Genomic DNA, 23,922 nt, shown 5'->3' on the forward strand with positions numbered 1-23,922 from the left:
TCCCAGCTACTTGGGAGGCTGAAGCAAAAGGATCACTTGAGCCCAAGAGTCTGAGGTTGCTGTGAGTTATGACACTGTGACACTTTACCAACAATGACAAAGTGAGACTCTGTCTCAAAAAAAAAAAAAAGAAAGATACAAAAGAACTTGAACAAATGAAAAATCATGCCATGTTCATCAGAAATTTAATCTCATAAAGATGTAAGTTATCCCTAAACCCAATTTATAAACTAAATATATTCCCAATAAAATTATCAATACATTTGGGGGGGGTACTAGATAAATTTAATCTTAATTTCATCTGAAACAATAAACAATAATATTCAAGAAAATTCTGAAAAAGAAAGGTATGAATGACTAGCCCTACCACATATTAAGGCACATTATAAGATTGCATTAATTAAAACATGCATTCTCTCATATGAATGGACAAATAGATCAATGGAATGGAATAGAAAATGCTGAAACAGATCCATATACTTATGAGAAATTCAACTTCAGATCATTGAGGAAGAGATAAATAATTCAATAAATGATATTATGATAACAAAGCAGACATGTGGGAAAAAATTAAGTAGGATCCTTCCCCTAAGTCTTATGCCAAAATAAGTTACCAATGAGTCAAAGATCTAAATGTAACAAATGAAACCCTGAAAGTGCTAGAAAAATGTAATTTTGTGATTGTCTTTTATTAAAATATAGTATTAAAGATACTATTAAGATCTAAGATAGTATAAAAACCAAGACATAGTAGTAAAAAGACTAATAAATGCAACTGCATGAAAATGTAAAAGTTATCATCAAAACAAACACTTCAAAAGACAAACTACAAATTGGGTAAATATTTTCTGCATTTATGCTACAAAAGACTAATTTTCTTAATATACAAATAATTTCTAAGAATTAATAAGAAAATGTATAAAGGATATAAATAATCAGTTCTCAGAAAAGGAAATATAAATAGCTCTTAAGATTTGCAAAGATGTTGAATCTCACAATAAGAGAAGTATACATTGAAACTAGGAAATATACCATTTGTCATCTCTGGGACAGTCACAGCCCCAAAAAGTTTGATGAGAGCAAGGAGGCAAGAAAACAGGTACTATGCTGGTTAGATTAAACTGTACAATTTCCATGGAAGGTTATTTGGGACTATATTATGAAATTGTCACCCTTTTGCTCTACAATTATATTTTCTTCACATGTATTTTTTCCTCCATATCTATTTGCATTTTTCTTCACATACGTTAGCATGTATGCAAATGGTGTTTATATACTTATTCATTGAAGCACTAATATAATAGCAAACTACTTTTTAAACTGTATGTCCATCAAGATGAGGTCAACTAAATAAATTATAAAACATATACACCTTTTTAAAAATCTCCTTATGAGATGTGCCTCCATCTGATTTGTAAGGATCTCCAAGTTCAATTCTTAAGTGGAAAAATATCTAGGTGGAAAACCGTAAGTTTTATGCGTTACTATTTGTTTTTTCAAAATCTATACATAGGGCTTGGTGCCCGTAGCACAGTGGTTACAGTACCAGCCACATACTCTGAGAGTGGCGGGTTCGAACCCAGCCAGGTCTAGCTAAACAACTGCAACAAAAAATAGCCAGATGTTGTGGCAGGTGCCTGTAGTCCTAGTTACTTGGGAGGCTGAGGTAAGAGAATCGCTTAAAGTCCAAGAGTTTGAGGTTGCTGTGAGCTTGATGCCATGGCACTCTACCGAGGGTGACATAAGGCGACTCTGTCTCAAAAAAAAAAAAAAAAAAAAAAAATCTATACACTGGCTCAGCACTATAGCTCAATGGTTAGGGCGCTGGCCACATACACCGAGGCTGGCGGGTTCAAATCCAGCCGGGGCCAGCCCAACAACAATGACAACTGCAACAACAAAAAATAGCCAGACGTTGTGGTGGGCAACAACTACCTGGGAGGCTGAGGCAAGAGAATCATTTAAGCCCAAGAGTTTGAGGTTGCTGTGAGCTATGATACCATGGCATTCTACCAAGGGTGACATAGTGAGACTCTTGTCTCAAAAAATAAATAAATAAAAATCTATACATTGTATTAATTTTATGTATATGTCTGGAAATGGAAAGATACACCAGAAAATGGTAACAGTGGCATAAATTTCAGTGATAACAACAGGTGGTTGGGGGAATTTTAGAAATAAAGAGACACTGAAAACTACAAAATGTTGCTGAAATTAAAAATGACACAAATAAATGGAAAGTTATCCCATGTCCACAGACTGAAAGACTTATTATTCTTAAGATATCAATATAGATTCAATGTAATCCCTTTCAAAATTCCAATGGCATGTTTCACACAAATAGAAAAGTCAATCCTAAAATTCATATAGAAATTTAAGGAACTAAGAATAACGAAAACAATCATGAAAAAGAACAAAACTGAAGGTCTCACACTTCCTGATTTTACATGTAAAAGTTATTGCAAAGCTATAGTAATCAAAACAGTGTGGTACTGGCACAAAGGGAGTCATATAGACCAATGGAATAGAATAGACAAGCCAGAAATAAACCCTCACATTCATGATTTCTACAAAGGTACCAAGACCATTTAATGGGGGAAAGGACAGTCTTTTAAACAAAGGATATCTAGAGGGAAAACTAGATATCCACATGTAAAAATGAAGTTAGACCCTTACCTTACACCATATGCAAAAATTAACACAAAATGGACCAAAAGCTAACTGTAAGAGCTAAACTATAAAAACACTTAAACAACAACAGAGGGCACTCATACTATCAGTGGGACTGCAAACTAGCACAACCTCTATGGAAAGTAATATGAGATACCTCATAGAAGTAGACCTCCCATTTGATCCCACAATCCTGTTACTAGATGTTTACTCAGAGAAAAGAATGTTATCATAAAGACACTTGCACTCGAATGTTTATAGCAACAAGATTCACAATCACAAAAATGTGGAAATAATCAATTGTCCATCAATACATGAATGGATGAATAAAATGTCATATATGTATACCATGGAATACTACTCAGCCATAAAAAAAATGGTGACTTAGTATCTTTTGCAGCAACCTGAATGGAATTGGGGACCATTCTCCTAAGTATTGCAAGAATTCTCCTCAGTATTACAAGGATGGAAAAACACCACATGTGCTCAATATTAAATTGGAACGAGTTGACAAACACTTATGTACACACATATGGAAGCAAAACTCAACAGAATTCAAGTAGGTGGGAGGGAGGAGGAGAGGATGGGTAAATTCACACCTAACTGGTACATAGGACACTTTCTGGGTGAAGGGCACACTTACAATTTTTACTCAAAATATACAAAAGCAAGCCATGTAATCAAAATGTGTGCACTCCAATAATATTCTGAAATTTAAAAAATGAAGACAACAAAGGGGAAAGCTTCATGACATTGAATTTGATGATGATTTCTTGGATATAACACAAAAAACAGGTGACAAAAGAAAAAATAGAAGAACTAGACTTCATCAAAATTCAAAACTATTGTATATCAAGGTACACTATTAACAGAGTAAAAAGGCAATCTACAGAATGGGATAAATGTAATATTTCCCATCAGACAAAAGAGTAATATCCAGAACATTTAAAGAACCCCTACAACTCAACAACAACAATAAAACAATTTAAAAAACAGGCAAATGGCTTGAATAGACATTTCTGCAAAGAAGATATATAAAAGGCCAGTAAGCATGTGAAAAGATACTCAGCATCACTAACCACTAGGAAAATGAAAACCTCAATGCAACAATACCACTTCATAACCATTAGAATGGGTATTAATAAAAAAAAAAAAAAAAAACAGAGAATGTGAAATGTTGCAGCCACTGTGGAAAACAGTGTTATATTTCCTCAAAAAAATTAAACATAAAATTATCATATGACCTACAAATTCCATTTATGAATATACATGTAACCAAAAGGTATCTGAATTGAAAGAAGGGACTCAACCAGGTATTTGTACACCTATGTTCATATCAGCATTATTTAAAATAGCCAAAAAGGTAGACATACACACCAAAAGTTCAGGTAACAAAAACAAAAATAGGCTCGGCACCCATAACACAATGGTTATGGTGCCAGCCACATGCACCGAGGCTGATGAGTTCAAACCCCGCCAGGGCCAGCTAACCAACAATGACAACTACAATGAAAAAATAGCTGGGATTGCAATGGGTGTCTGTAGTCCCAGCTACTTGGGAGGCTGAGGCAAGAGAATCACTTAAGCACAAGAGTTAGAGGTTGCTGTGAGCTGTGATGCCATGACATTCTACCAAGGGCAACCTAGTGAGACTCTGTGTTAAAAAATAATAATAAATAAAATAAACAAGCGGTACTACATCAAACCACAAAGTTTCTGCACCGCAAAGGAAAAAAATCAATAAAACAAAAAGACAGCCTAGGGTTGGGAGAAAATATTGTAAACAATGTCTGATAAGGAGTTAACATCCAAAATATGTAAAGAACTCATACAATTCAATAGCAAAAAACCAAACAACCCAATTTAAAAGTGGGCCAAAGGACCCGAATAGACATTTCCAAAGACAACATTCAAATGGTCAACATATATGAAAAACTGGTTGACATCACTAATGATAAGGGAAATACAAATTAAAGGCACAATGAACTATCTCCACACACCTGCCAGGATAACTGTTAACAATAACCCAAGAAACAAGTGTTCGTTTGGGTGTGGCAAAAAGGGAACACTTATACACTATTGTTGGGAAGGTAATTTGGTACAAACATTATGGGAAACAGTATGGGGAGTTTCCTCACAAAGTTTAAAATGAAACTACCAACAATCCCGCTGCTGATATGTGTGTGTGTGTGTGTGTGTGTGTATATGGAAATGAAATTGGTCCCTTGTAGAGATAGCTACACTCCCATGCTCACTGCAGCATTATTCACAAGAGCCAAGACCTGGAAACAACCTGAGTGTCTGTTGATGGATGAATGAACGAAGAAATTGTGGTGTGTGCAGATATATAATGGAATATTGTTCAGTCTTTAAAAAAGAAGGTAATGTCATTAGAGACAGCTTGGATAAACCTGGAGAACATTACACTAAGAGGAATAAGCCAGACAGAGAGAGACAAATACCGCAGGCTCTCACTAATACAGGGAATCTTTAAAAAGCCAAACGTATGGGAATAGAGAGCAGAACAGTGGTTTCCAGGGACAGAAAGGAGGAACCAACTCAAAGAAATATATCAAAGAGCGTAAACTTGCAGCTAAACAAAGAGCTTACATACACCATTAGGGCTATAGTTAATGATATTGTATTGTACACTGCAATTTTGCTAAGAGACTAGATTTTAAGTGCTTTCCACCAAAAAAAAAGAAAAAGTAACTATGTATGGTGAAGAATATGTTAATTTGCTTAATTGTATTAATCTCTTCACTGTGTATCAAAACATCATGTCGTATACCTTGAATATATGCAATAAGCATGTAAAGAAAATAAAAGTAAATTTAAAAACACTTCCCACTTTTTAAAGAGACATTATGCTAAGTAAGATAAGCTAATCACAAAAGGAAATCTATTGCACGATCTTGCTTCCACAAGACACCAAGAGTCATCAAACTCAGAGAGAGAGAAAGTAGCATGGTGGTTGCCAGGGGGTGTGGAGAGGGAGGAATATGAAGTTATTCTTCATGGATATGCAGCTCCGGTCGGGGGAGATGAAAAAGTTCTAGAGATGCCAAGGTGGGTGGATCATTTGAGGTTATGAGTTCGAGACCAGCCTAAGCAAGACCCCATCGCTAAAAAATAGTCGGGCATTGTGGTGGGCACCTGTAGTCCCAGCTACTTGGGAGGCTGAGGCAAGAGTATCTCTTGAGCCAAAGAGTTTGAGGTTGCTGTGAGCTCTGATGCCATAGCACTCTACTGGGGACAAGAAAGTGAGACAAAGTCTCACTTTTATCTCTTGGTAAATTTTTTTTTATTATTGAAAAAAAAAAAAAGAAAGAAAGAAAAAGAAAATGTTCCAGAGATAGTAGATGATCATGGTTGCACCACAATGTAAATTACTTAATGCCACCAAACTGTACAATGGCTAACCAGGTAAATTTTTTTGTTATATATATTTTACCACATTGAAAATAAATTAAGAGAAAGAAATTAACCCCAAATAACATACAAAGTAGAGTATACTGAACCCTCCTGGGCCAGAATCCTTGCCCCTTTCTCTATTAGTATATCACCTAAGACAGGGTATTCAGCATTTCTAAAACTCAGTTTCCTCATCCATAGAACAATAATAGCACTGCATTGGGTTGTTCTAAGGCACGTATAGGGCTCACAGTAGTGCCAACCACATCGTAAGGGCCTGATAAGTAGTAGTTTCTTCTCTATCACCATCTTTAACAAACAGCTATTGAGTACCTACTAAATCTAGGCACTATGCCAAGTGTTAGAAATACAGACATGAAAAGGATGCATTCTTGCCTGTAAGAACCTCATGTCTTAGTAGACGGGGCCTTACCTGATTCTATCTTCACTCCAACCTTCATTTTTAAGTTTTGAAAAAGTCACGATGGAAGTACCTTTAAGAAGAAAGTCAGGAGGTTTAATTAGATTGAAGGTCTACTAAAGTGGTCTCTGATGACTAGACCTGTCTGAAATAAAGCCGTCTGAAAAAGTGGCGCAGTAGCCTGGATCACTATTTACCGGACATGTTGCAGAAGAGATTCATAACACTGGAGTATGATATGAGGTCACGGTGCCCATATGGCTCAGAGAGTCTGTGATACTACAGGGTGGGGGCCTAGGACTGCACTATGAGCAGCTTGGCTGACATCTCTGCTCCATGACATCATCCAAATTCCCCTCAGCACGACCTGAAGTGTCCATATGTCAGATGCAGATTCAAGTTCAAAATGACAGACACGATTTCCACATAGATGAATGGAGAGAGACCAAGGCAGGATCTTGGATGACTATTCACAGAATAGTAGAAAGGCCCAAAGAGGTGGCCGCCACTGCCCTTTTCTGAGCCAGTGCATGCTCTGTGCTGTAGACCTTGGAATAAAACTGAAGCAACATGCACAGCTGAACATCTGGAAGAAAATACCCCAAGACTAGCTGGGAATGTAAGGAGGATACCTTCACCCCATCCCCAGCTTCAGGATGCCGCAGGCAATCCAGCAACCAGAGGAGTGTGAGAGCTTGTTGTCTAAGGAAAGGGAAAGCAGGTCTCCTCCTTGGGGGTGCCCTGCACAGAGACAGACCCATTTACATCTGGGAACATCATCTGCTTTCAAGACTTCTACTGCAACATCCAGTCAGGCCCAAGGAAAAGAAGGGCAGAGATATTCTCTGCATGCTCTGTAACCAACAGCTTCCCGGAGGGTCTCAGGGAAGGACAGCCCAGCTCCTGTTTGCTGGACATTCTGACTTTCTGTCCTGGAGTCCAGCATGGTGGGAAGAGCAGTGCAGCCAGGGAAGGTCTCACTGATAAAGACCTGCAGGAAATGGGGGGCAAGCCACACAGATGTCTAGAGAAGAGCACACCAGATAGAGGGGAGAGTGAGGCCAGACAGTGGGAGGCAGTGTGCCCGGCATGTGTGAGGTCTAGCAAGGAACCTGTGAGATGGGGCTGGAGAGTGATGGGGAGAGGTGTGGATGAGGTAGGGGAATGAGGGTAAGGGCAGGTTTCAGACCCTACAGGGCTTCATGGGCCATTTTAAGGATCTGACTTCTACTGGTGATAAGCTGGGAAGCCATGGGAGGGTTTTGAGCAGAGGAGTGAGACAGTTTGACTCTCCATTTCCAGAAGGGCCCCCTGGGATGCTGGGTTGAGGACCCTCTCCAGGTAGGACAGCACAATCACCTGCTCCGGTGAGTAACAGGAGAGCGTGACAGTAGCTTCCACAAGGCTGATAGCAGCAGATGTGCTGAGGAGTGGATATATTATGAACATAGAGCCAACAGGATTTGGTGGCAGATTGGATGTGGGGCACAAAAGAAAGAAAGGTATCAAGTATGATGCTGAGATCTCAGAAGGACATAGTAGTCATGAACTGGACTAACAGGGAAGACCGAGGAAGGAGCAGGTTTAGGGGTGGGGAGGAGATCAAGAATTTATATTTGAACTTGCAAGGTGAGACGTGGCTCTCAGACATCCATATGGACACATCTCCTGGGCAAATGGATAGACACATGCAGTGTTCACAAAGAAGGCCAGCTGTATACATAGACGTCATCTGTGTACAGGAGGAATTTAAAATCAGGATCCAGGACAAGTCACTGCAGAGAAAGAAAAAGGCCTTAACACTTAGCCCTGGGATAATCAAGGCTCATGGCCTGATTGATGAGGCAAATCAGCAAAATCCACTGATAAGAAGTGACCAAAGGGGTAGGAAGACCACCAGGAGAGGGTGGAGTGTCCTCACTGCCAGGTGAAGAAGAGTCAGCTGTGTAAATGGCTGATAGTATCTCAAAACAAGAATTAGAAGCTAACCACTGGGTTTAGTGACAGGAAGGCCCTGCATAGGCTTAGATACAACACTTTTGGTGAGGTGAGAGGAGAGGACAGCCTCATTAAAGAGGAAGGTTCAAAAGAAATGCATGTAGCCAAATAGTGCAAGGCAAGTTTCTCTTGATAAATGTATTCTAATTAAAAAAATGAAGCAGGAATGATAGCATTAGAACATCAGCATATTGTAAGTCCCTAATGAAACAAATGATCTAGTCAGGGCTCAGCAAACTATGACCCTTGGGCTGCATCTGGCTTCTTGTTTCTGTAAATAAAGTTTTATTGGAACTCGCCCAGGCCTGTTCATTTATGTATTGGCTGTGGTTGCTTCCGAGCTCTGCTGGCAGGATTGAGTAGTTGAGACAGAGACCACATGGCCCACAGACTAAAATATTTACTGTCTGGTCCTTTACTGAAAAAATTGCAAGCCTTGATCTAGGTAATGGGTGTGGGCTGGGGAAGAAGTTAGAGTCCAGCAGGTGGACAGAGAGTGTGACGCTTCAGTAAAGAAAATAAGGGCTGAGGCCCATGAGGGGAAGCCCTTCCCACAGATTTCTAGAGTATTCATGCTGCAAAGGGCTGGGGGATGATACCGTCCACCCTCCTTCCTGACTTCTCCCTGTGGGCCAACAGCTGAGGAAGGAGCCCCACTCCTTTAAGTGCAGGTGACATCCTCAGGGAGATCAGCTTCCATGTTGGGGACAGAAATGCCCCCGCCAGGGACATGACTCCCGTAACACCAGATGCCTCAGTGAGGGTTAGCCCCAGACCTGCCTTCCCACCTCTGTCCTCCGAGCTCTGCATCAACCTCTCGGGGCTGACTGACGATGGATATCATGGCAAAGTCTCCTGATATCACTTGAGTATTTGGGATGTGCATTTCACCAGTAGGAGTTTGTAGCTTTCATCAGATTTTAAAGGGTTCTGTGACCACAAAGGTTAAGAATCAATGCACTTGAGGCTTAGTAATTTTTTTGATGGACTGAATTTAGGAAGGTCTGGGGATTAATCATGTCTGTTTAGGCTCCTCCAAATTTCAATATGTGCTTCCCATTCCCCAGTATAGAAAATTATTTCCGGACAAATGAAAACAAGGATTAAGATTCTCCGATGACAGGCTTTGACAGCAAGCTGATAGCAGTGCAAATCTCAAGCATCCTTTACCTTTACAGGCTGAATAAAACAACAAACCTGTCAGGAACTGGTTCCCACGTAACAGCTGACATTATTACATGTCGTACAAGCCCTACAGTTTACAAATTATTTCTTCGCCACTTCCTATTTTGGCTTTAAGAATTTCACCTTGAAGACTTAGAGAAGCAGGGGAAAACAATAAAATGGGGTGCAATTGGTATTTTTTCCTTCAATTGTGTTTAACTGTCTCAGTGGTTTGAATGACCTGGACAGATTAGCATCCCCAGCCCTTCACCACTTTACAGCCTATGATGGTTTATTTGAGGTGTTAATGTGACTGGATTAAAGCTACCTAAAGAAGTGGTAAAGTATTACTGGGGGGTATGTCTGTAAGGATGCTCCCAAGGGCGACTGGCATGTAAGTCAGAGGGGACTAAGTGGCCAAGAGTCACCCTTAATGAGGGCAGGCACCCTCCAATCAGCTGGGGGCTGGATAGAACAAAAACAGAAGAAAGGCCCTCTCTCCTGGAGCTGGGACACACCCTTCTTCTCCTGCCCTTGGACATCAAACTCCAGGCTGTGCAGCCTTTGGGCTCTAGGACCTATACCAGCTCCCCACACCCCTCACACCAGGTTCTCTGCCCTTCGGACTGAGCCATTTGACTTTTATCCTAAGGCTTCCAGCTCACAGAGGGCCTGTACTGAGACTTCTCAGCCTCCATAATTGTGTAAGCCAATTGTCCTAATTAATGCCCTCTCATAGAACTGTCTGTCTGTCTATCTGTCCTAGTGGTCCTCTGTCTCTCTGGAGAAACCTGACTCATACACATTCCTACCACAGGGATGGGTGAAAAGGTGTGGGATCCAAGGCCATCTGCTCTGTCTGCCTCCCACAAATACATTATATGGTCACTTGTACTGGCCCAAGGCTCTGAGATGCTGCAGGACAGCGGGTGCAGAGGGCAGGCCACAGGTACTATGACGGCCAGAGTTCCGCCTGTCCCTGCCCCCTGCCCCTGCCCCTCCCACAAGATCTCAGCTCCACGCCCTGATCTCAAATAAGCCCCGACCATCTCTAGCTAATATTTGTTGATTGTTCATACATTAATCTTTACACAAATCCTATGAAGTGTTATTCCACCAGACATCAAGGAAATTAAGACTGAGAAAATAACTGCCCTGTACAGAGCCACTTACAGGGATAGGCAGAGCCCCATGGGAAAGCTGCCTGGCTGTAGGGTGGTGCTCTGAGCCCTGCACTGAAGCACGGACTCCCCACCTGCGTGGTGACTGCTCTCCATTGCACTCCCCTACCCATAAGGAAACACTGTGACAGAGACCGGCGCAACTTTCTTCCAGCAAGGGAATTTCAATGGCATCTTCTAGGGCACCAGCAAGTCTTGCCTCCAACCCAAGGACAGAGTATGACAAATGTGATGTCAGGGCTGCAGCAGCCATGCGTGGAACTCGGGCTGCGTTTGCCCCATTCCCCAGGGGCCTTGTCAGGGCTGACCAACGGGCACTCTGCTCTTCTGCTCCCTGCGCACCAACCTCACCAAGATGACTACCGACTCGTGCCTGTTTGACATTTTTTTAAAATTTTAGATCAACATGATAGTACACATGATGCTTTGCCCTTGAGTTTCAGCCATAAGGAACTGCAGGCAGGCAGAGAAGAGGTGAAGCAACAGGGCTGGGAGGAGGTGGCCATGGCAGGGCGGGGTGGTAGCAAAAGCCAGACAATGCTGGAATCAGAATGCAGACCAAGGACCGGGTGCCCTTAGAGGCCAGGGCGTGCTGAGGAAGGGGTCCTGCTTATCTGGCCCATGCCAGAGCAGCTGATCAGCTGGGTGGTCAGCAGGGAAGCCCCCCATTGCAGGGCAGGGAGGATGGGGTGCTAAGGCAGCAGGGAGTATGCAGGGAGGGACAGGTGTGGCACAATTTTCCCTTAAAGGAGCTCACACACTCACAACTAGAGCAGTGTCAATTCCTCCGGAGCCAGGGCCGGGGAGGGCCAAACCCACACAGGCCCATCTCTCCTACTCCTCTGAAGGGACCCATGTCCATTCAACAATGGGGACTGGACTTCTGCCATGCACTGGGCACTGGGCTGAGCTCTGGGACACAGCAGTGAATAAAATAAACCTAGTACAATCCTCAGGGGACTTTCTGACCGGGAGACACTGACACTAAACAAACAAGGAAACACACTGGTGCACATGAACTTGGGGTGGGTGCTATAAAGTGCAAGGCACTGTGTGAGGGTGATAGAGGGGCCTAAATTAGATGACCTGGCATGGAGTGGCTGGTAGCTGGCTGTGAGATAGAGCTCACTGAAGAAATTACATTTAAATTGAGAACTGGCCAGTGATAGGCACCAATCAGGTGAATGGGCAAATAGAGGACAGAGAACTTCAGACAGAGGATATCACATGTGCAAAGGCTCTGCAGTGACAATGAGCTTGGCATATTACACAGGAGGCCAGAGTTGCTGGAAGGTGATGTGTGATGGAGAGAGATGCAGGAGCTTAAGCCAGGGAGGGCAGGAGACTGGAAAATTCAGGGCACAGAGGCCATGGCTAAGAGCTTGGGCCTCAAGCTGAGAAGTGGCATGAACACGTTTGCACGGCAAGCTCATGCAGGCTACTGTATGGAGGACAGTACTACATGGCTGTGAGGAGGACCAGAGAAGAAGTGCAGAGATGAGTTGGAGGCTGTTGTGGTTGTCTGGGTGAAGGTAAGGGTAGCTTGGCCTAAGTGGTGGCAGCAGAGGTGAAGAGAAAATGGCAGGATTGAGAAATACCAAGATTTTAATAATGGAGTACACTCAACGCGCAAGTATCAACAATGACTCCTGGATTTTCAGGTAGATAAAGGTGCCATTCGTCAAGACAGAGGAAGCTGGGGAAGAAGAAGACTTGGTGGTAGAGATCAAGATTCAGTTCTGAAATATAAAGTTTGAGATATCTCTGAGACTACCAAATGCAAAGATTAAGAAAGCCACTGGTTTAGAAGCCTGGAGATTAGAAGAAGAGGGGCCTAAGCTGGAAGCATAATTGGGAGTTTCGATAAACTGTTTAAATAGTGCCCCTACAGTGGGCGCAAGAATGTACCAAGCATTCTTTTAGCTATGGGGTGATTAACTGATCAAGAGCCCAACTGCCGGGCTCTACAATCCATCCTGCATTCACACAGAGAGGAGGGCAAGGATGCTTAGGCAGGCCCACTACTGGGAGACACAGGACTTCTCTGACAGCCAACTAGGGCTCGGGGGCTTTCCAACAGCCATGCTAAGCCCTTAGATTGCATGGTAGGCTGGGACCCTTGCACTCAACCTGCCTTTCCTCCAGGAAACCTGTCACTCAGGGTTAGACTTGCATGGTGCGATGGCTATTTCAGCCTTTCCCACCTCCCTCCCCGTTACCTCTCATAGGTGTTTTCCCTAATAAAATCTGTGCAATTTGTCCCATCTTGGTGTCTACCTCCCAGAGGACCAATCTAACACAAGGCCCAATTTGTTCACATCTCCCTATATCCACACCTTGGGTAGTCCCTTCCCATACTGAGTCTCAGCTTGGCCATGTGACTTGCTTTAGGCAAGAGAACAACAGCAAATGTGACATACGCAGAGGATTGAAAAAGGCTTGCACCCTGGGGTTGCCCTCTCTCTTCACTGTGGTCCGAATGTTTGTGTGCTTCCAAAACTCATACATTGAAACCTAATCACCAACACGGCGGTGTCAGGAGGTGATTAGACCATGAGAGTAGAGTTCTCATGTAAAGAAGACCCTGAGAGATGCCTTGTCCCTTCCGCCACATGAGGACAGAAAGAAGACACCATCTACAAACCAGGAGGTAGGTCCTCACCAACAACAAATCTCCCAGCACCTTGCTCTTCCAGCCTCTGGAAGTGTGAAAATTAGATTTCGATTATTTATAAGCCACATAGTCTATGATATTGTGTTATAGCAGCTCAAACAGACTAGGACACTCTTGCTTCTGGGAACCTTCTGTAGTCATGTGAAAAGGCCTGTGCTAGCCTTTCTGAGGATGAGAAACCATGAAGAGAGAGGCTCTGGTCATCCCAGCTATCCCACTGCCTCAGCCAATGCCCTATAGATGTGAGTGAGGCCAAATTACACCACCCAACTCCACCCCAGCCAGCCCAGGACAAAAGAATCACCCAATCAACCTATGGAATTATGAGAAATACGGGAAGCACCTGTGGCTCAGTGAGTAGGGTGCCGGCCCCATATGCCGAGGGTGGCGGGTTCAAACCCAGCCCCGGGCAAACTGCAACCAAAAAAATAGCCGGGCGTTGTGGCGGGCGCCTGTAGTCCCAGCTGCTCCGGAGGCTAAGGCAAGAGAATCGCGTAAGCCCAAGTGTTGGAGGTTGGTGTGAGCCATGTGACGCCACGGCACTCTACCTGAGGGTGGTACAATGAGACTCTGTCTCTAAAAAAAAAAAAAAAAAGAGGGAATTATGAGAAATACTAAATGTTGTTCTGGGCTTCTGAGTTTGAGGATAATTTATTATGCAGCAAAAATTAACCGATAATAGGAGTGTGGGACATAAAGATGGCCTTTAAAGCCAAGGGAATGAGTTGGTCTTAGCAGGGATTTTCAGGTCCTACCTCATTCTCCCAATCCAAAGCCCTTCCAAGGGCTCTTGCCATTAGCCAGAGCCCTTTCTGGAAATTTATTCAGCACTTAACTGTGTTCCAGACAATATGCTAAGGAGCTGTGAGTATGCAGTAATAACTGAAACACAATTTTTACTCCTTGAATAAAGATTGTGGAGGGGGATCCAGAGAAAATGCCTCTCCAATTTTCTACAAATTAAAAACTGTTGGAGATAAAGTTGGCATGAACATGAAATCTGCCTGGATTCTTCCCCTTCTGCTTCATGGCCACACTTTCTACACACACACACACACAACACATAGTAATTCAGCCTTCAGTTAATTCCCCACTTTCTCTAAGAGGAGCTGATGAGTTCTGCTGTCATTTCAAAGTTGAGAGTACAATACCCCAGTCACAGGGGGAAATGGTACCATAAGAGAGAGGAAAAGAGAATTGGGACTGGCCAAGGGTTTCAGAGTGGCTTCTTTACCTCTTTATACATTCCGTAAGCTTATCAGTCACCTAGAAAGGGCAAAACATTGAGAGACATAGATAAAAGGTACAGTCCCTGCTGTCACAGCTCTCACAGTCTGGGGAGGCTGGTAGTGGCAGAGGTAGGCACAGGTGCTAGGGGAATACTAGACCTAGGACGGCCTATAGGGAAGCAAGGAATCTTGCTGGAAGAGGCAGCTGGGATTAGAGCTTGGTAGGATGAGCAACTGCGAGGCAGGCCCTAGTAGGGAGGGCCGATGATCAAACTAAGCTAATGCAGATGAGGGGCGGGGCACACGGGAAGAAGACAAAACACCCGTGACTCCCAGATTACAATTTGCTGAGAGGAGGACAAGATTCGGTAAGTGATGAGGGGTTCAGTTCTAGACAAGGTGAGTTTGTGATACTATGAGGTGTTGAAGAGAAACATCCAGTATTCAAGTGGAAAGAAATTTTGAAACTCAAAGAGAATCGTAGGCTAGAAACCAAATTTGAGCGTCATCAGCATATGGGTGACAGCTGAAGAAAAGAGAGGTGCGTGGACTGCAAGAAGTGAAAGGGCCAGGGTGGGGGCTGGGATCCCAGCTGAACCCGCCAAGTGCGTGAAAGTGCCCACGAGGCACCCCGAGGGGTCCAGGCCTCCTTATTGGTGCCGCTCCAGCTCTCTGCTCAGCAGTCTATTGTAAGTGGCCAGGAAACGAATTATCGAGAAGATGTTAGTGATTAATAATAGATGTCTCCACAAACATTTGCATTTTAATTAGGGGTCTAAACGTTATAATACTTCTGGCTTTGAAGCCAACACTTGAGTCAAACTCAGGCTCTACTGTCTACTATGTTCTTGGGTCCTAGAGGCCTTTTTACTTATTTATGAAACAGGAATAACAATTCTTATACCTCAAAAAAGGTGTGAGATATTCCAAGCTTCTGGAATACCGCCTTCATCTAACCTTCTACAAGTGATTCCCAAACTTCAACATGCCCCAGACTTACCTGGCGGCTGTGGCCCCACCCCCAGAGTTTTTGTTTCAGGACGTCTGGGATGGGGCCGGAGAATGTGAGCACCTAAGACGTTCTTAGAGATCCCGATGCTGTTAGGCCAGGAAGACACCACCACAGCTTGAGACAGGAATTCTCACTGGCTGTGCCGGCAAAACTGGTCTGTGGTCCTGGGGAAGGGCCTTAGGACCCCAGCTCTAGGTGCTAGGTAGAGGAAGCATGATGAAGCGGTGGCACAGGCAGGGGCAGGGGCAGGTGCACAGCCTTCTCCCTCAGCTGTCACCCGAGACATCTCCAGGGCTAGAAGTTGAGTGATTCACACCCTTGTGCTTGAAAAGCTGTGACTCACAGCCCTGGATACAGTAGGTGGGCTGCATTGACTCACTTTTCAGGGAGGTGGCAAGGGGAAGGGAGCAGGTTTGCAGCGTCACAGCCAACCATCAAGGGGATGGACTGAGGTCCTCTCCTTGCAATGAGCTGGGCTGCAGAGAAGAGAGGTGCCGCGGTGCTGAGGAAGGTGAAGGCTACATACGGAGGGAGGCCCCAGGCAGCGTGAGGAAACAGGCATCCTCAGGGGCCTTTATAGCCAACTTTATATACCCAGGTGCAGGAGGCAGGTGGGTTTGGTTCCAGACCACCTGGAACCAATTTCAGATAAGCTCACCTCTGCTCCGGGATAAGAAGATGCTGGTAAGCAAGGACTCTCTACTTGCTCTGCCTATCCCTCTCCATTCTTCTGAGCCCTCGTGATGCCCAGAGAACCTCTCAGCTCTCCCAGGCCATCATGTATGGAAATCTCCAAGAAAGCAGGAATGGAAGTAGTAGTATCTTCTTTTGACAAACGCTTGTCACAGGCATCATCTTATTTCTTTTTTTTTGTAGAGACAGAGTCTCACTTTATGGCCTCGGTAGAGTGCCATGGCATCACACAGCTCACAGCAACCTCCGACTCCTGGGCTTAAGCGATTCTCTTGCCTCAGCCTCCCGAGTAGCTGGGACTACAGGCACCCGCCACAACGCCCAGCTATTTTTTGGTTGCAGTTCAGCCAGGGCTGGGTTTGAACCCGCCACCCTCGGTATATGGGGCCGGCGCCTTACGGACTGAGCCACAGGCGCCGCCCATCATCTTATTTCTTAAAACTCTCCTCTGAACTCCCAATTCACATTTATAATCCAATTCAACTCTCATTTACTACAATTGAGGTACTGAAACTGCAAATATTAATCACAACACTTACCTTCACGGAATTTTGCCTAATGAGATATAAAATGTGTTGTGTTTATTTAATAGTCGACAGAACAGGTTTAGACACAATTTAGTTTATTCCTCATACCACATAAAATTAGTGATACGAGTCCTATTTCATTTTTCACGATTCTGATCTTCAGCTTAAATTTCACCTCCTCAGAAGCCTTCTCTGATGTGCCAGTCTAATGAGCTACCCAGTTACTGCCACACCACCATCTATTAATTCTCTGAATAACATTTATCATGGTTTGATTTTTTTTTACAAACTTAATTATTTATTATTTCTCTCTCCTGGCAATGAAATATCAATTTCACAAAAGCAGGCTATCCGGCAGTCTTGTTCATTGCTATATTCCCAGTACTCAAGTCAGCGCCTGGCCCAGAACAGTGCGAGGCCACCTGCACAAGGAAGAGCAGGGTAAAGTGGGTGGGATGACAGCAGGGAGGGAGGGGGGATCAGGGAGAGGCTACGTAACTTTTCCGGTAAGTGACATTGCCGCCCAAGCTCAGTCTCCTTCTTCTCCAGCCACCTTGGGGGGGGTCGTTCAGAGTGAGTGCTGGGTTCTGAGGTTGGAAGGCTGCCTCTGCTCACCTGCCTACAGAGGCAGAGGCACCTGGGACTCTCAGACTCTAGTGCTGAACAGCTCATTAACCAAGAGTCTGAGATCCAACAAAGAGAAAATGCGGAAGCTGGATATGTGTTCACCTGTCATTATGAGTCCCCGCACTAAGGAAAGTGGGGGGGGGTGGGGGGACTTGTTCTGCATTTAGGATCATTACATTCAAGAAAACATCAATCAAGGACAAAGTAAGCCAAGAGTAACTCCATCTACTTTCTTTTAAAAAAGCAGAAATGTAAAATGCTCATCATTTATTGTAAAAGAGAACAAAGAATAAAATTCTTAGTCAGTAGATAGAACAAACAAAAAAAATTCTATTGTATGGCCAGTCAAGGGTAAAGGGTGAAAACAAAGAACAGAGGAAGAGAGAAAAGGGAAGGGAAACAGAACCATGGAACAGTCACTGATTTTGAAAGCCCCTTCTCTGAAAATCTAGGCTCTGTGGCTGTGAATTAACTATGCGGCTGAGGCCCAGCAGGGTGGAGTGATTTTCTCATGGTCACATAGCCAGTAAGGACTGGAGCAAGACCAGATCCACTACGCCATCATCAGAGGATACATGATCTAGTAAAAGAAATGCTTTCGTAAAGGACCATCACTTAAGTGCAAGGACCATGCCATCTTCAGCGTTATTTTCCCTTTTCTCTTGACAAAAGCTCGTGTCCACATCTGGTTCATGAGAAAGGAGTGGAAACCCTGAAAGGACGTAAGAGAGGAGTAGACATAGATATCCAGGTGCCTTTTTGTAACTACAGTGATATTTCCACCATTAAGTGTGTCCGTCAGTGTAACCCTAGACTTTGTTACCCATGTTAGAAATTACACAAAAACCCACAGGCATGGATGCACTGCCCTGCCACAAGCCGCTGTACTCAAGACCGCATCACACTTGGAAGCTCCTTGTGCCCGCCACTTACTGTGCCCTACCTCAACCCCCTTCAGCTGCTGCTGCCACCTCTCACTCTGTCTAGAAAATCTGGAGGGTTCACTCTTTCCCCCAATCCCAGAATAGTGTTTATGGGGGAAAATTTTTTTTGAAGTGTGGTCAAGGTAGGTACAAAGCCCCTCCGATCCCACAGACTGAATCTTCCAAAGTAATTCCATATAAACATAAATAGGAAGGTGTTTCCTTAGTAAAGCCCCATTCTATTCTAGAACATCATTCACAGAAATTCTCCCAAGTCCATGCATGTTCTTCAGACAACAGAACCTTCTAGAATCTTCATGTCAGGAATGAGGAGTACACCAATGGTTCCAGTTTTCCAGGTTACAGTGAGAAAGTTACCACCCATCTTTACTTTTGCTGGGAAGGTACTTGACTTGCACATAACCAGCTCTGTACTATAACACATGATTTTCTAAGGGGCTTTTGGTTCCAACTGGCTTTATGGCTTATAACATGCATACTTGGTCCAGTGGCCTAGACCCAGGCTGCCCACCACCTGTCAACACCATGAGGGCTATGGCCCTGTTTCACCTTTTTAGTTTGTAGACCACCTTCTTCCACTGTCCTACCTCCCACCCTATCCCCTTCCCCAGAGCTCAGGTCATCATTCAAGGGCATATTACAAAGGGTTGTTTGCATAGTTTTGTATTTCCCTCTTTCCTCAACTCCCCCTCACTTATTGGGGATGTCAGGTAACACAGCTAGAGGGAAGTCTCTCCCCTGGCCAAATAAACCATCTCATTTTTGCAGAGGGGAAGTGGGCTGAGGCCTTCCCCCTGGAGACCAAGGGCAGTTGCTGCTCCTGCCAGGACACTCTTCCATGGCCGCTCTGACTAACTCCTGCCCACCAGCCCCATCTGCCATGCCTACTCCTCACCTAGGGGGGAAGAGAGATGGAGCAGCTCTGACTAGGATTTGCAGAGGACAGACAACAAAGCCACCCTGATTGGTGGTATCTTAGACTGCTGAAGCTGGGAAATACCTACAGAACATCCGCCCAACCTTAATTTTTAGGCCAGTAAAATGAGGCCCATGTGCCCAAGGTCACATGGCTCCTTAGTGGGGCTGAGTCAGCTTAGACATGAAGTCTCCAGTCACCATCCTATCCCCTCTCCCCCACCCCCATGCTGCTCTTGGTCTGGTAAATTACTGTGCTAAGGCTTGCTTAACAGAGTTAAGTAAGAAGGATGAACAACTGGAAACATCGTCTAAAATTACCTATTCACACCTCTATTTTTGTCTTCCTGGTAGAAAAAGGGACCTAATGAATACATTAACAGCTGGGGATGGTCAGATTTCCCTGATAGTCTACAGAATTACTTTTGGGGAAGCTAAGGGATGTCAAGACCGTTTCCAAGCCTAGACCACAGTCAGTCTCTGAGGTAACTGGACTCACCTCAGTGTGATGAGGCAGGCGTTAATTACTGCAGGGTGGATGAAGCCTAAACATGGGATGGTGACTCAGGCACTGCCTTTCCATCAGTCAATCCTCCTGCCCCAGGTAGGACCCATGAGCACACTAGACTCAGATCTCAGAAACAGATCCCTCTAATGACAGTCCAGGTGACCAGGTAGAAAGTATGGGGCACAAACTTCATGCACACCAAAAAGGACACTGCTGACAGAAAAGGCAGGGGCAATGTGAGCCACAAACCAGCAGGATGGACAAGCAGACTGCCCACTTTGGAACCAGCCATCACCCTTTAGGGTCCTGAGCATCTGTGACCAAATCTGTGAGCCAAATGCGACTCCAGCACAAAGGGGCAACCTGATGTGGAGTGTCAGCAAGCCTGGGTTGCAATCCCAGCTCTGCGCCGTACTAGCTGGAGGAACCTGAGCAAGTTAGTTAATTTTTCTGAGTTTCCTTGTCTATAAAATGGGGGTATTTACCTAATAGGGTTAGGTAAGGATTAATTAAGATAATGTCTGGAAACTGCTTGGTATAGTATCTGGAAAATACAGTAATAAGCACTTAGTAAATGCTAGCTAAACTTTTGGAAGCCCTTCAGGGACTTAGCTGCCTGGCAGGCTTGCAGGAGGGAGGTGTGACTGACACATCCCTAAGAGTCCTCATCACTCCCTCACATAGCAAGGAAGTAAAAACCAGACATTTCCCTGCAATCAAATGCTTCTTGAACACGAGTTTGTCAGTTTGAAATCCAGACAACACGTAGGATTTTTTTTCCTCTTCCTTCTCCCCTCTCACAACCCAACACACACACCCCAGACTTGGAGGAGTAGAGGAGTTATGACAGCAGTGATCCAATACCTCAGCCGTGTGACCGCAAGGGTCACTGTGTATCACACTGCCATCAGCACGGCACTCACAATTCCTGGCCAGAAGGACAGCCTCCTGGGAGTCCCCAGCTCATAAATACAACCAGGCAGACAGAGGGATAGAAACGGCTCCCTTAAATCACCCTCAGTTTGTAATCCTTGCAGGGTCAGAGCACAAAGTGCCACTCTGGGAATAGGCATTTTAGAGGAACTGGTGTAACTGGAGGAAAAGAACTTCATCAAAAGAAAGAGATTTGTATTTCAGAGCTGGATATTTACAGGAAACTGAATCAAAGCCATTTGAAATCTGAGTCAAGAAGGAGCATTCCAGGAAGGAAGATGCAAGATCCAAATGACATGAAAGCAACACATGTTGCCTTGTGAATCGTCCCGACCGCTAATCACACCATCAGTCTCAGGGCTCATTCATCTCTACCTGTCTGGACAGTCCCCACTGGCCATATTAATTACTACTAATGTTTCTGTCTACTCTCAGAAATGTCCCAGTTTGGACAATAAATGATGCGATTACATTATACTACAAGGTGGTAAAAGCATCGTAGCTGGTCAGAGATAGCATGTGAGAAAAGAACAGAACGTAATCAACAAGAAAAGGTTGATTACATTTTTCTGGACTATAGCGATAGCTACAAGACCCACACATTTACAGGAGAGGAAGTTCTATATTTTCCATTATTAATTCCTCTTGGAATTGAAAATGGGAATGATTTTTCCCTGGTGTCTATCCTAAGCCCCAGGAGAAGAAGCCCCTCTTCTTCCTCTGGTTCTGACCTTGTGGATATAATATTCTTAGTTAAGCATCAGAAATACCCTTCCATTTTATGAAAGCACTTCTCTACTTCTGCCTGGGTTCTCTAAGCGGACCTGGCTCCCAGGATGATGATGTCCCTATGACATAATTTGAATCTCAGCCTCCCAGAGTAAGAATCAATGTTCCAACACTCTGGCCTCCAAAGGGAGGAGTGTGAATCATTACAAGCCGCCAGATCTCGGTCACCCACCCATCTACCTACTCAGCTTGAACCACCTGTTCTGAGCAGCCAGAGTCACAGACCGGATGGGAGGGAGGACCCCCTCCCCGCCCTTGGGCAAGCGGCCAAACTCGGCCACCTCGGTCCCCCAACATGAGGAGGAAGCCGTGATCCCAGGGGGACGTCGTGGGGAAGGAGGGGGCGAGTAAGTAGTGTCTCCGGCTACTGTCTCCGGACACCAGGCACGAAGCGAAAGATACAGAAAAGTGGATGTTTGGTCTCTGGGAAAGGACGCAGAACCACCCTCTCCGCAAGGACACTAAAACCCCGGTCAAAACGCAAATGACTCTGAGGAGCCCGGCTCCCTCTCCGCACTCTCCTCTGGCCCTAACCCCCAACTCCCAACCCCCTCCCAGGGAAGGGCCCACTGGCTCCCACCTTGCGCTCTAGGGACACCCAGCCCACCCTACACCTGTCCTGAGTCTCCTCCAAAGGCGCTTGTGGCCTCCTCCACCGAAACTTCGTTGGAAGCTCAGCACCTGCTCAGCGCGCTGGTACCCCAGCGGTCCTGGCACAGAACTTCCCAGTGCTTGGGACCGCCGAGCCGCCGGCGCCGGAGCAAGGAAGGGCGGCTGGAGGCCCCGAGGCTTGGAACACCAGGGCACCTGCTCTCAGCCTGGCTCCGCTCTCCCCGCGGCGGTGAGAAAAGCGCGACCTGGACCGAGATGCGGTGTCCCTCGAGCGGTGTCCCTCCCCGGGCACCTGGCAAGGGACACCGCTCACTCCCGAAGCGCCAAGCGGTATGGGGGCTTGCCCACTCCCGGACCATTCCCACCGAAGTTGCCAAGGAAAGGGCAGAGCGTGCAGAGAAGAACCGGCTTGGGGGGGAAGATTCCGAGGAGGCTAGGGCCAACTAGGAATCTCCAAGGTCCAGGCAACACCCCCAACAGGTAGCGGCGCCCAGGCTGGGGCTCCGGGCACAGACAGTCACGTCCCAGGCAGCAGGAAGCCAGGGCTTACCTTGAATTAATGCAGAGTCCCGCGCTCAGCTGAATAAGGAAGGAGGGTGTGCTAGTATTCCTGAGCCATCACTGAATTATTTTAAAAGAGCACAGGGTGGGGGGAGGGAACGGAGACAGAGGGAGGAGAGATGATGAAATGGAAGCGGGAAGGAGGAGGACTCTACATGAAGAAGAGGGGAAGGCAGGCAGGCGGAGGTGAGGACGAGAAACGGAGAACAAAATAAATAAAAGAGAAGGGAGACAGTAAAAAAAAATCTGTCTCCTGCCCACACAGTGGAAAAGAAATTTCTGGCAATCAGAAAGGGAACTCGCACACGTGCCCCCCGGAGGGGCAGGCTGGGGACTAACAAAGAAGGGAAGACCCGAGCTGCATCCCAAGGGGAGAAGGAGCTGCTGTCCAGGCACCCGCTGCCCAGCCGAGACGCGGACGGAGGGCTGGAGGCTGGAGGGGACTAGACGCGGCGCCCGCGGGAGCGCGCACACCCGACTCTGGCGGGGGGCAGCGCGAAGCTTGATTTACAGGCGGGGATGGGGTAACGAACACCCCGAGGGTTAGAGATTTAGGTCAGGGTTGATGTGGGAAAGTTCAATAACCTCAAACTTCAGCGGGCGATTCCACAAGAATACACCATCCCCTCCGAGGTCCTGATCGCAGACCTCACCACGCTCAAGGCTGTTTATCTCGCCAGGAAGCTGGGCAGGGGGAACTGTGATCCGAAGAACAAGATTACATCTCAAGAGAAGCAGAAGCGAATTGGGGGCTTCAAGGATGAAGTTAAAGAGAAGGAGAAGTATGGAGGACCACCAGCTCCTGAGTCAGATGCCGCCCAAGGAAAAGGGGCTCTATCCCAGCCTGAGGAGCCTCTCTGCTGCCTCTGGACTGACCCAGAGGTTCTCGGGGGTTTACAAGGGCCAGCTGAAGGCTCTAAGGGAGACCCTGGTCCCTGGGGGCAGTTAAGGGGCACAAAAATATCAACAGCCCTAAAAGCTAAGCCAAAGTGGCATCTCCAAGGCTTCTGAGACCTGGTCCCTCTAGCAGGGTTGTCAACCTTTTTTTTT

The 23,922-nt window shown here is 45.5% G+C and overlaps 1 protein-coding gene across 1 annotated transcript in view; it reads right to left on the minus strand.

Moving 5' to 3' along the window:
- The window catches only part of CACNA1E (calcium voltage-gated channel subunit alpha1 E), a 514,949-nt gene extending 491,717 nt beyond the window's left edge, over positions 1 to 23,232 (minus strand). The window contains exon 1 of the mRNA XM_053606843.1: positions 22,862 to 23,232. The gene's annotated coding sequence lies outside the window, so the exon portion shown is untranslated. The remainder of the gene's footprint in view (positions 1 to 22,861) is intronic.
- Between the last annotated feature and the right edge of the window lie 690 nt (positions 23,233 to 23,922).

The sequence above is a fragment of the Nycticebus coucang genome, chromosome 10, assembly GCF_027406575.1.
Source record: "Nycticebus coucang isolate mNycCou1 chromosome 10, mNycCou1.pri, whole genome shotgun sequence".
NCBI classification, from domain to species: Eukaryota; Metazoa; Chordata; class Mammalia; order Primates; family Lorisidae; genus Nycticebus; species Nycticebus coucang.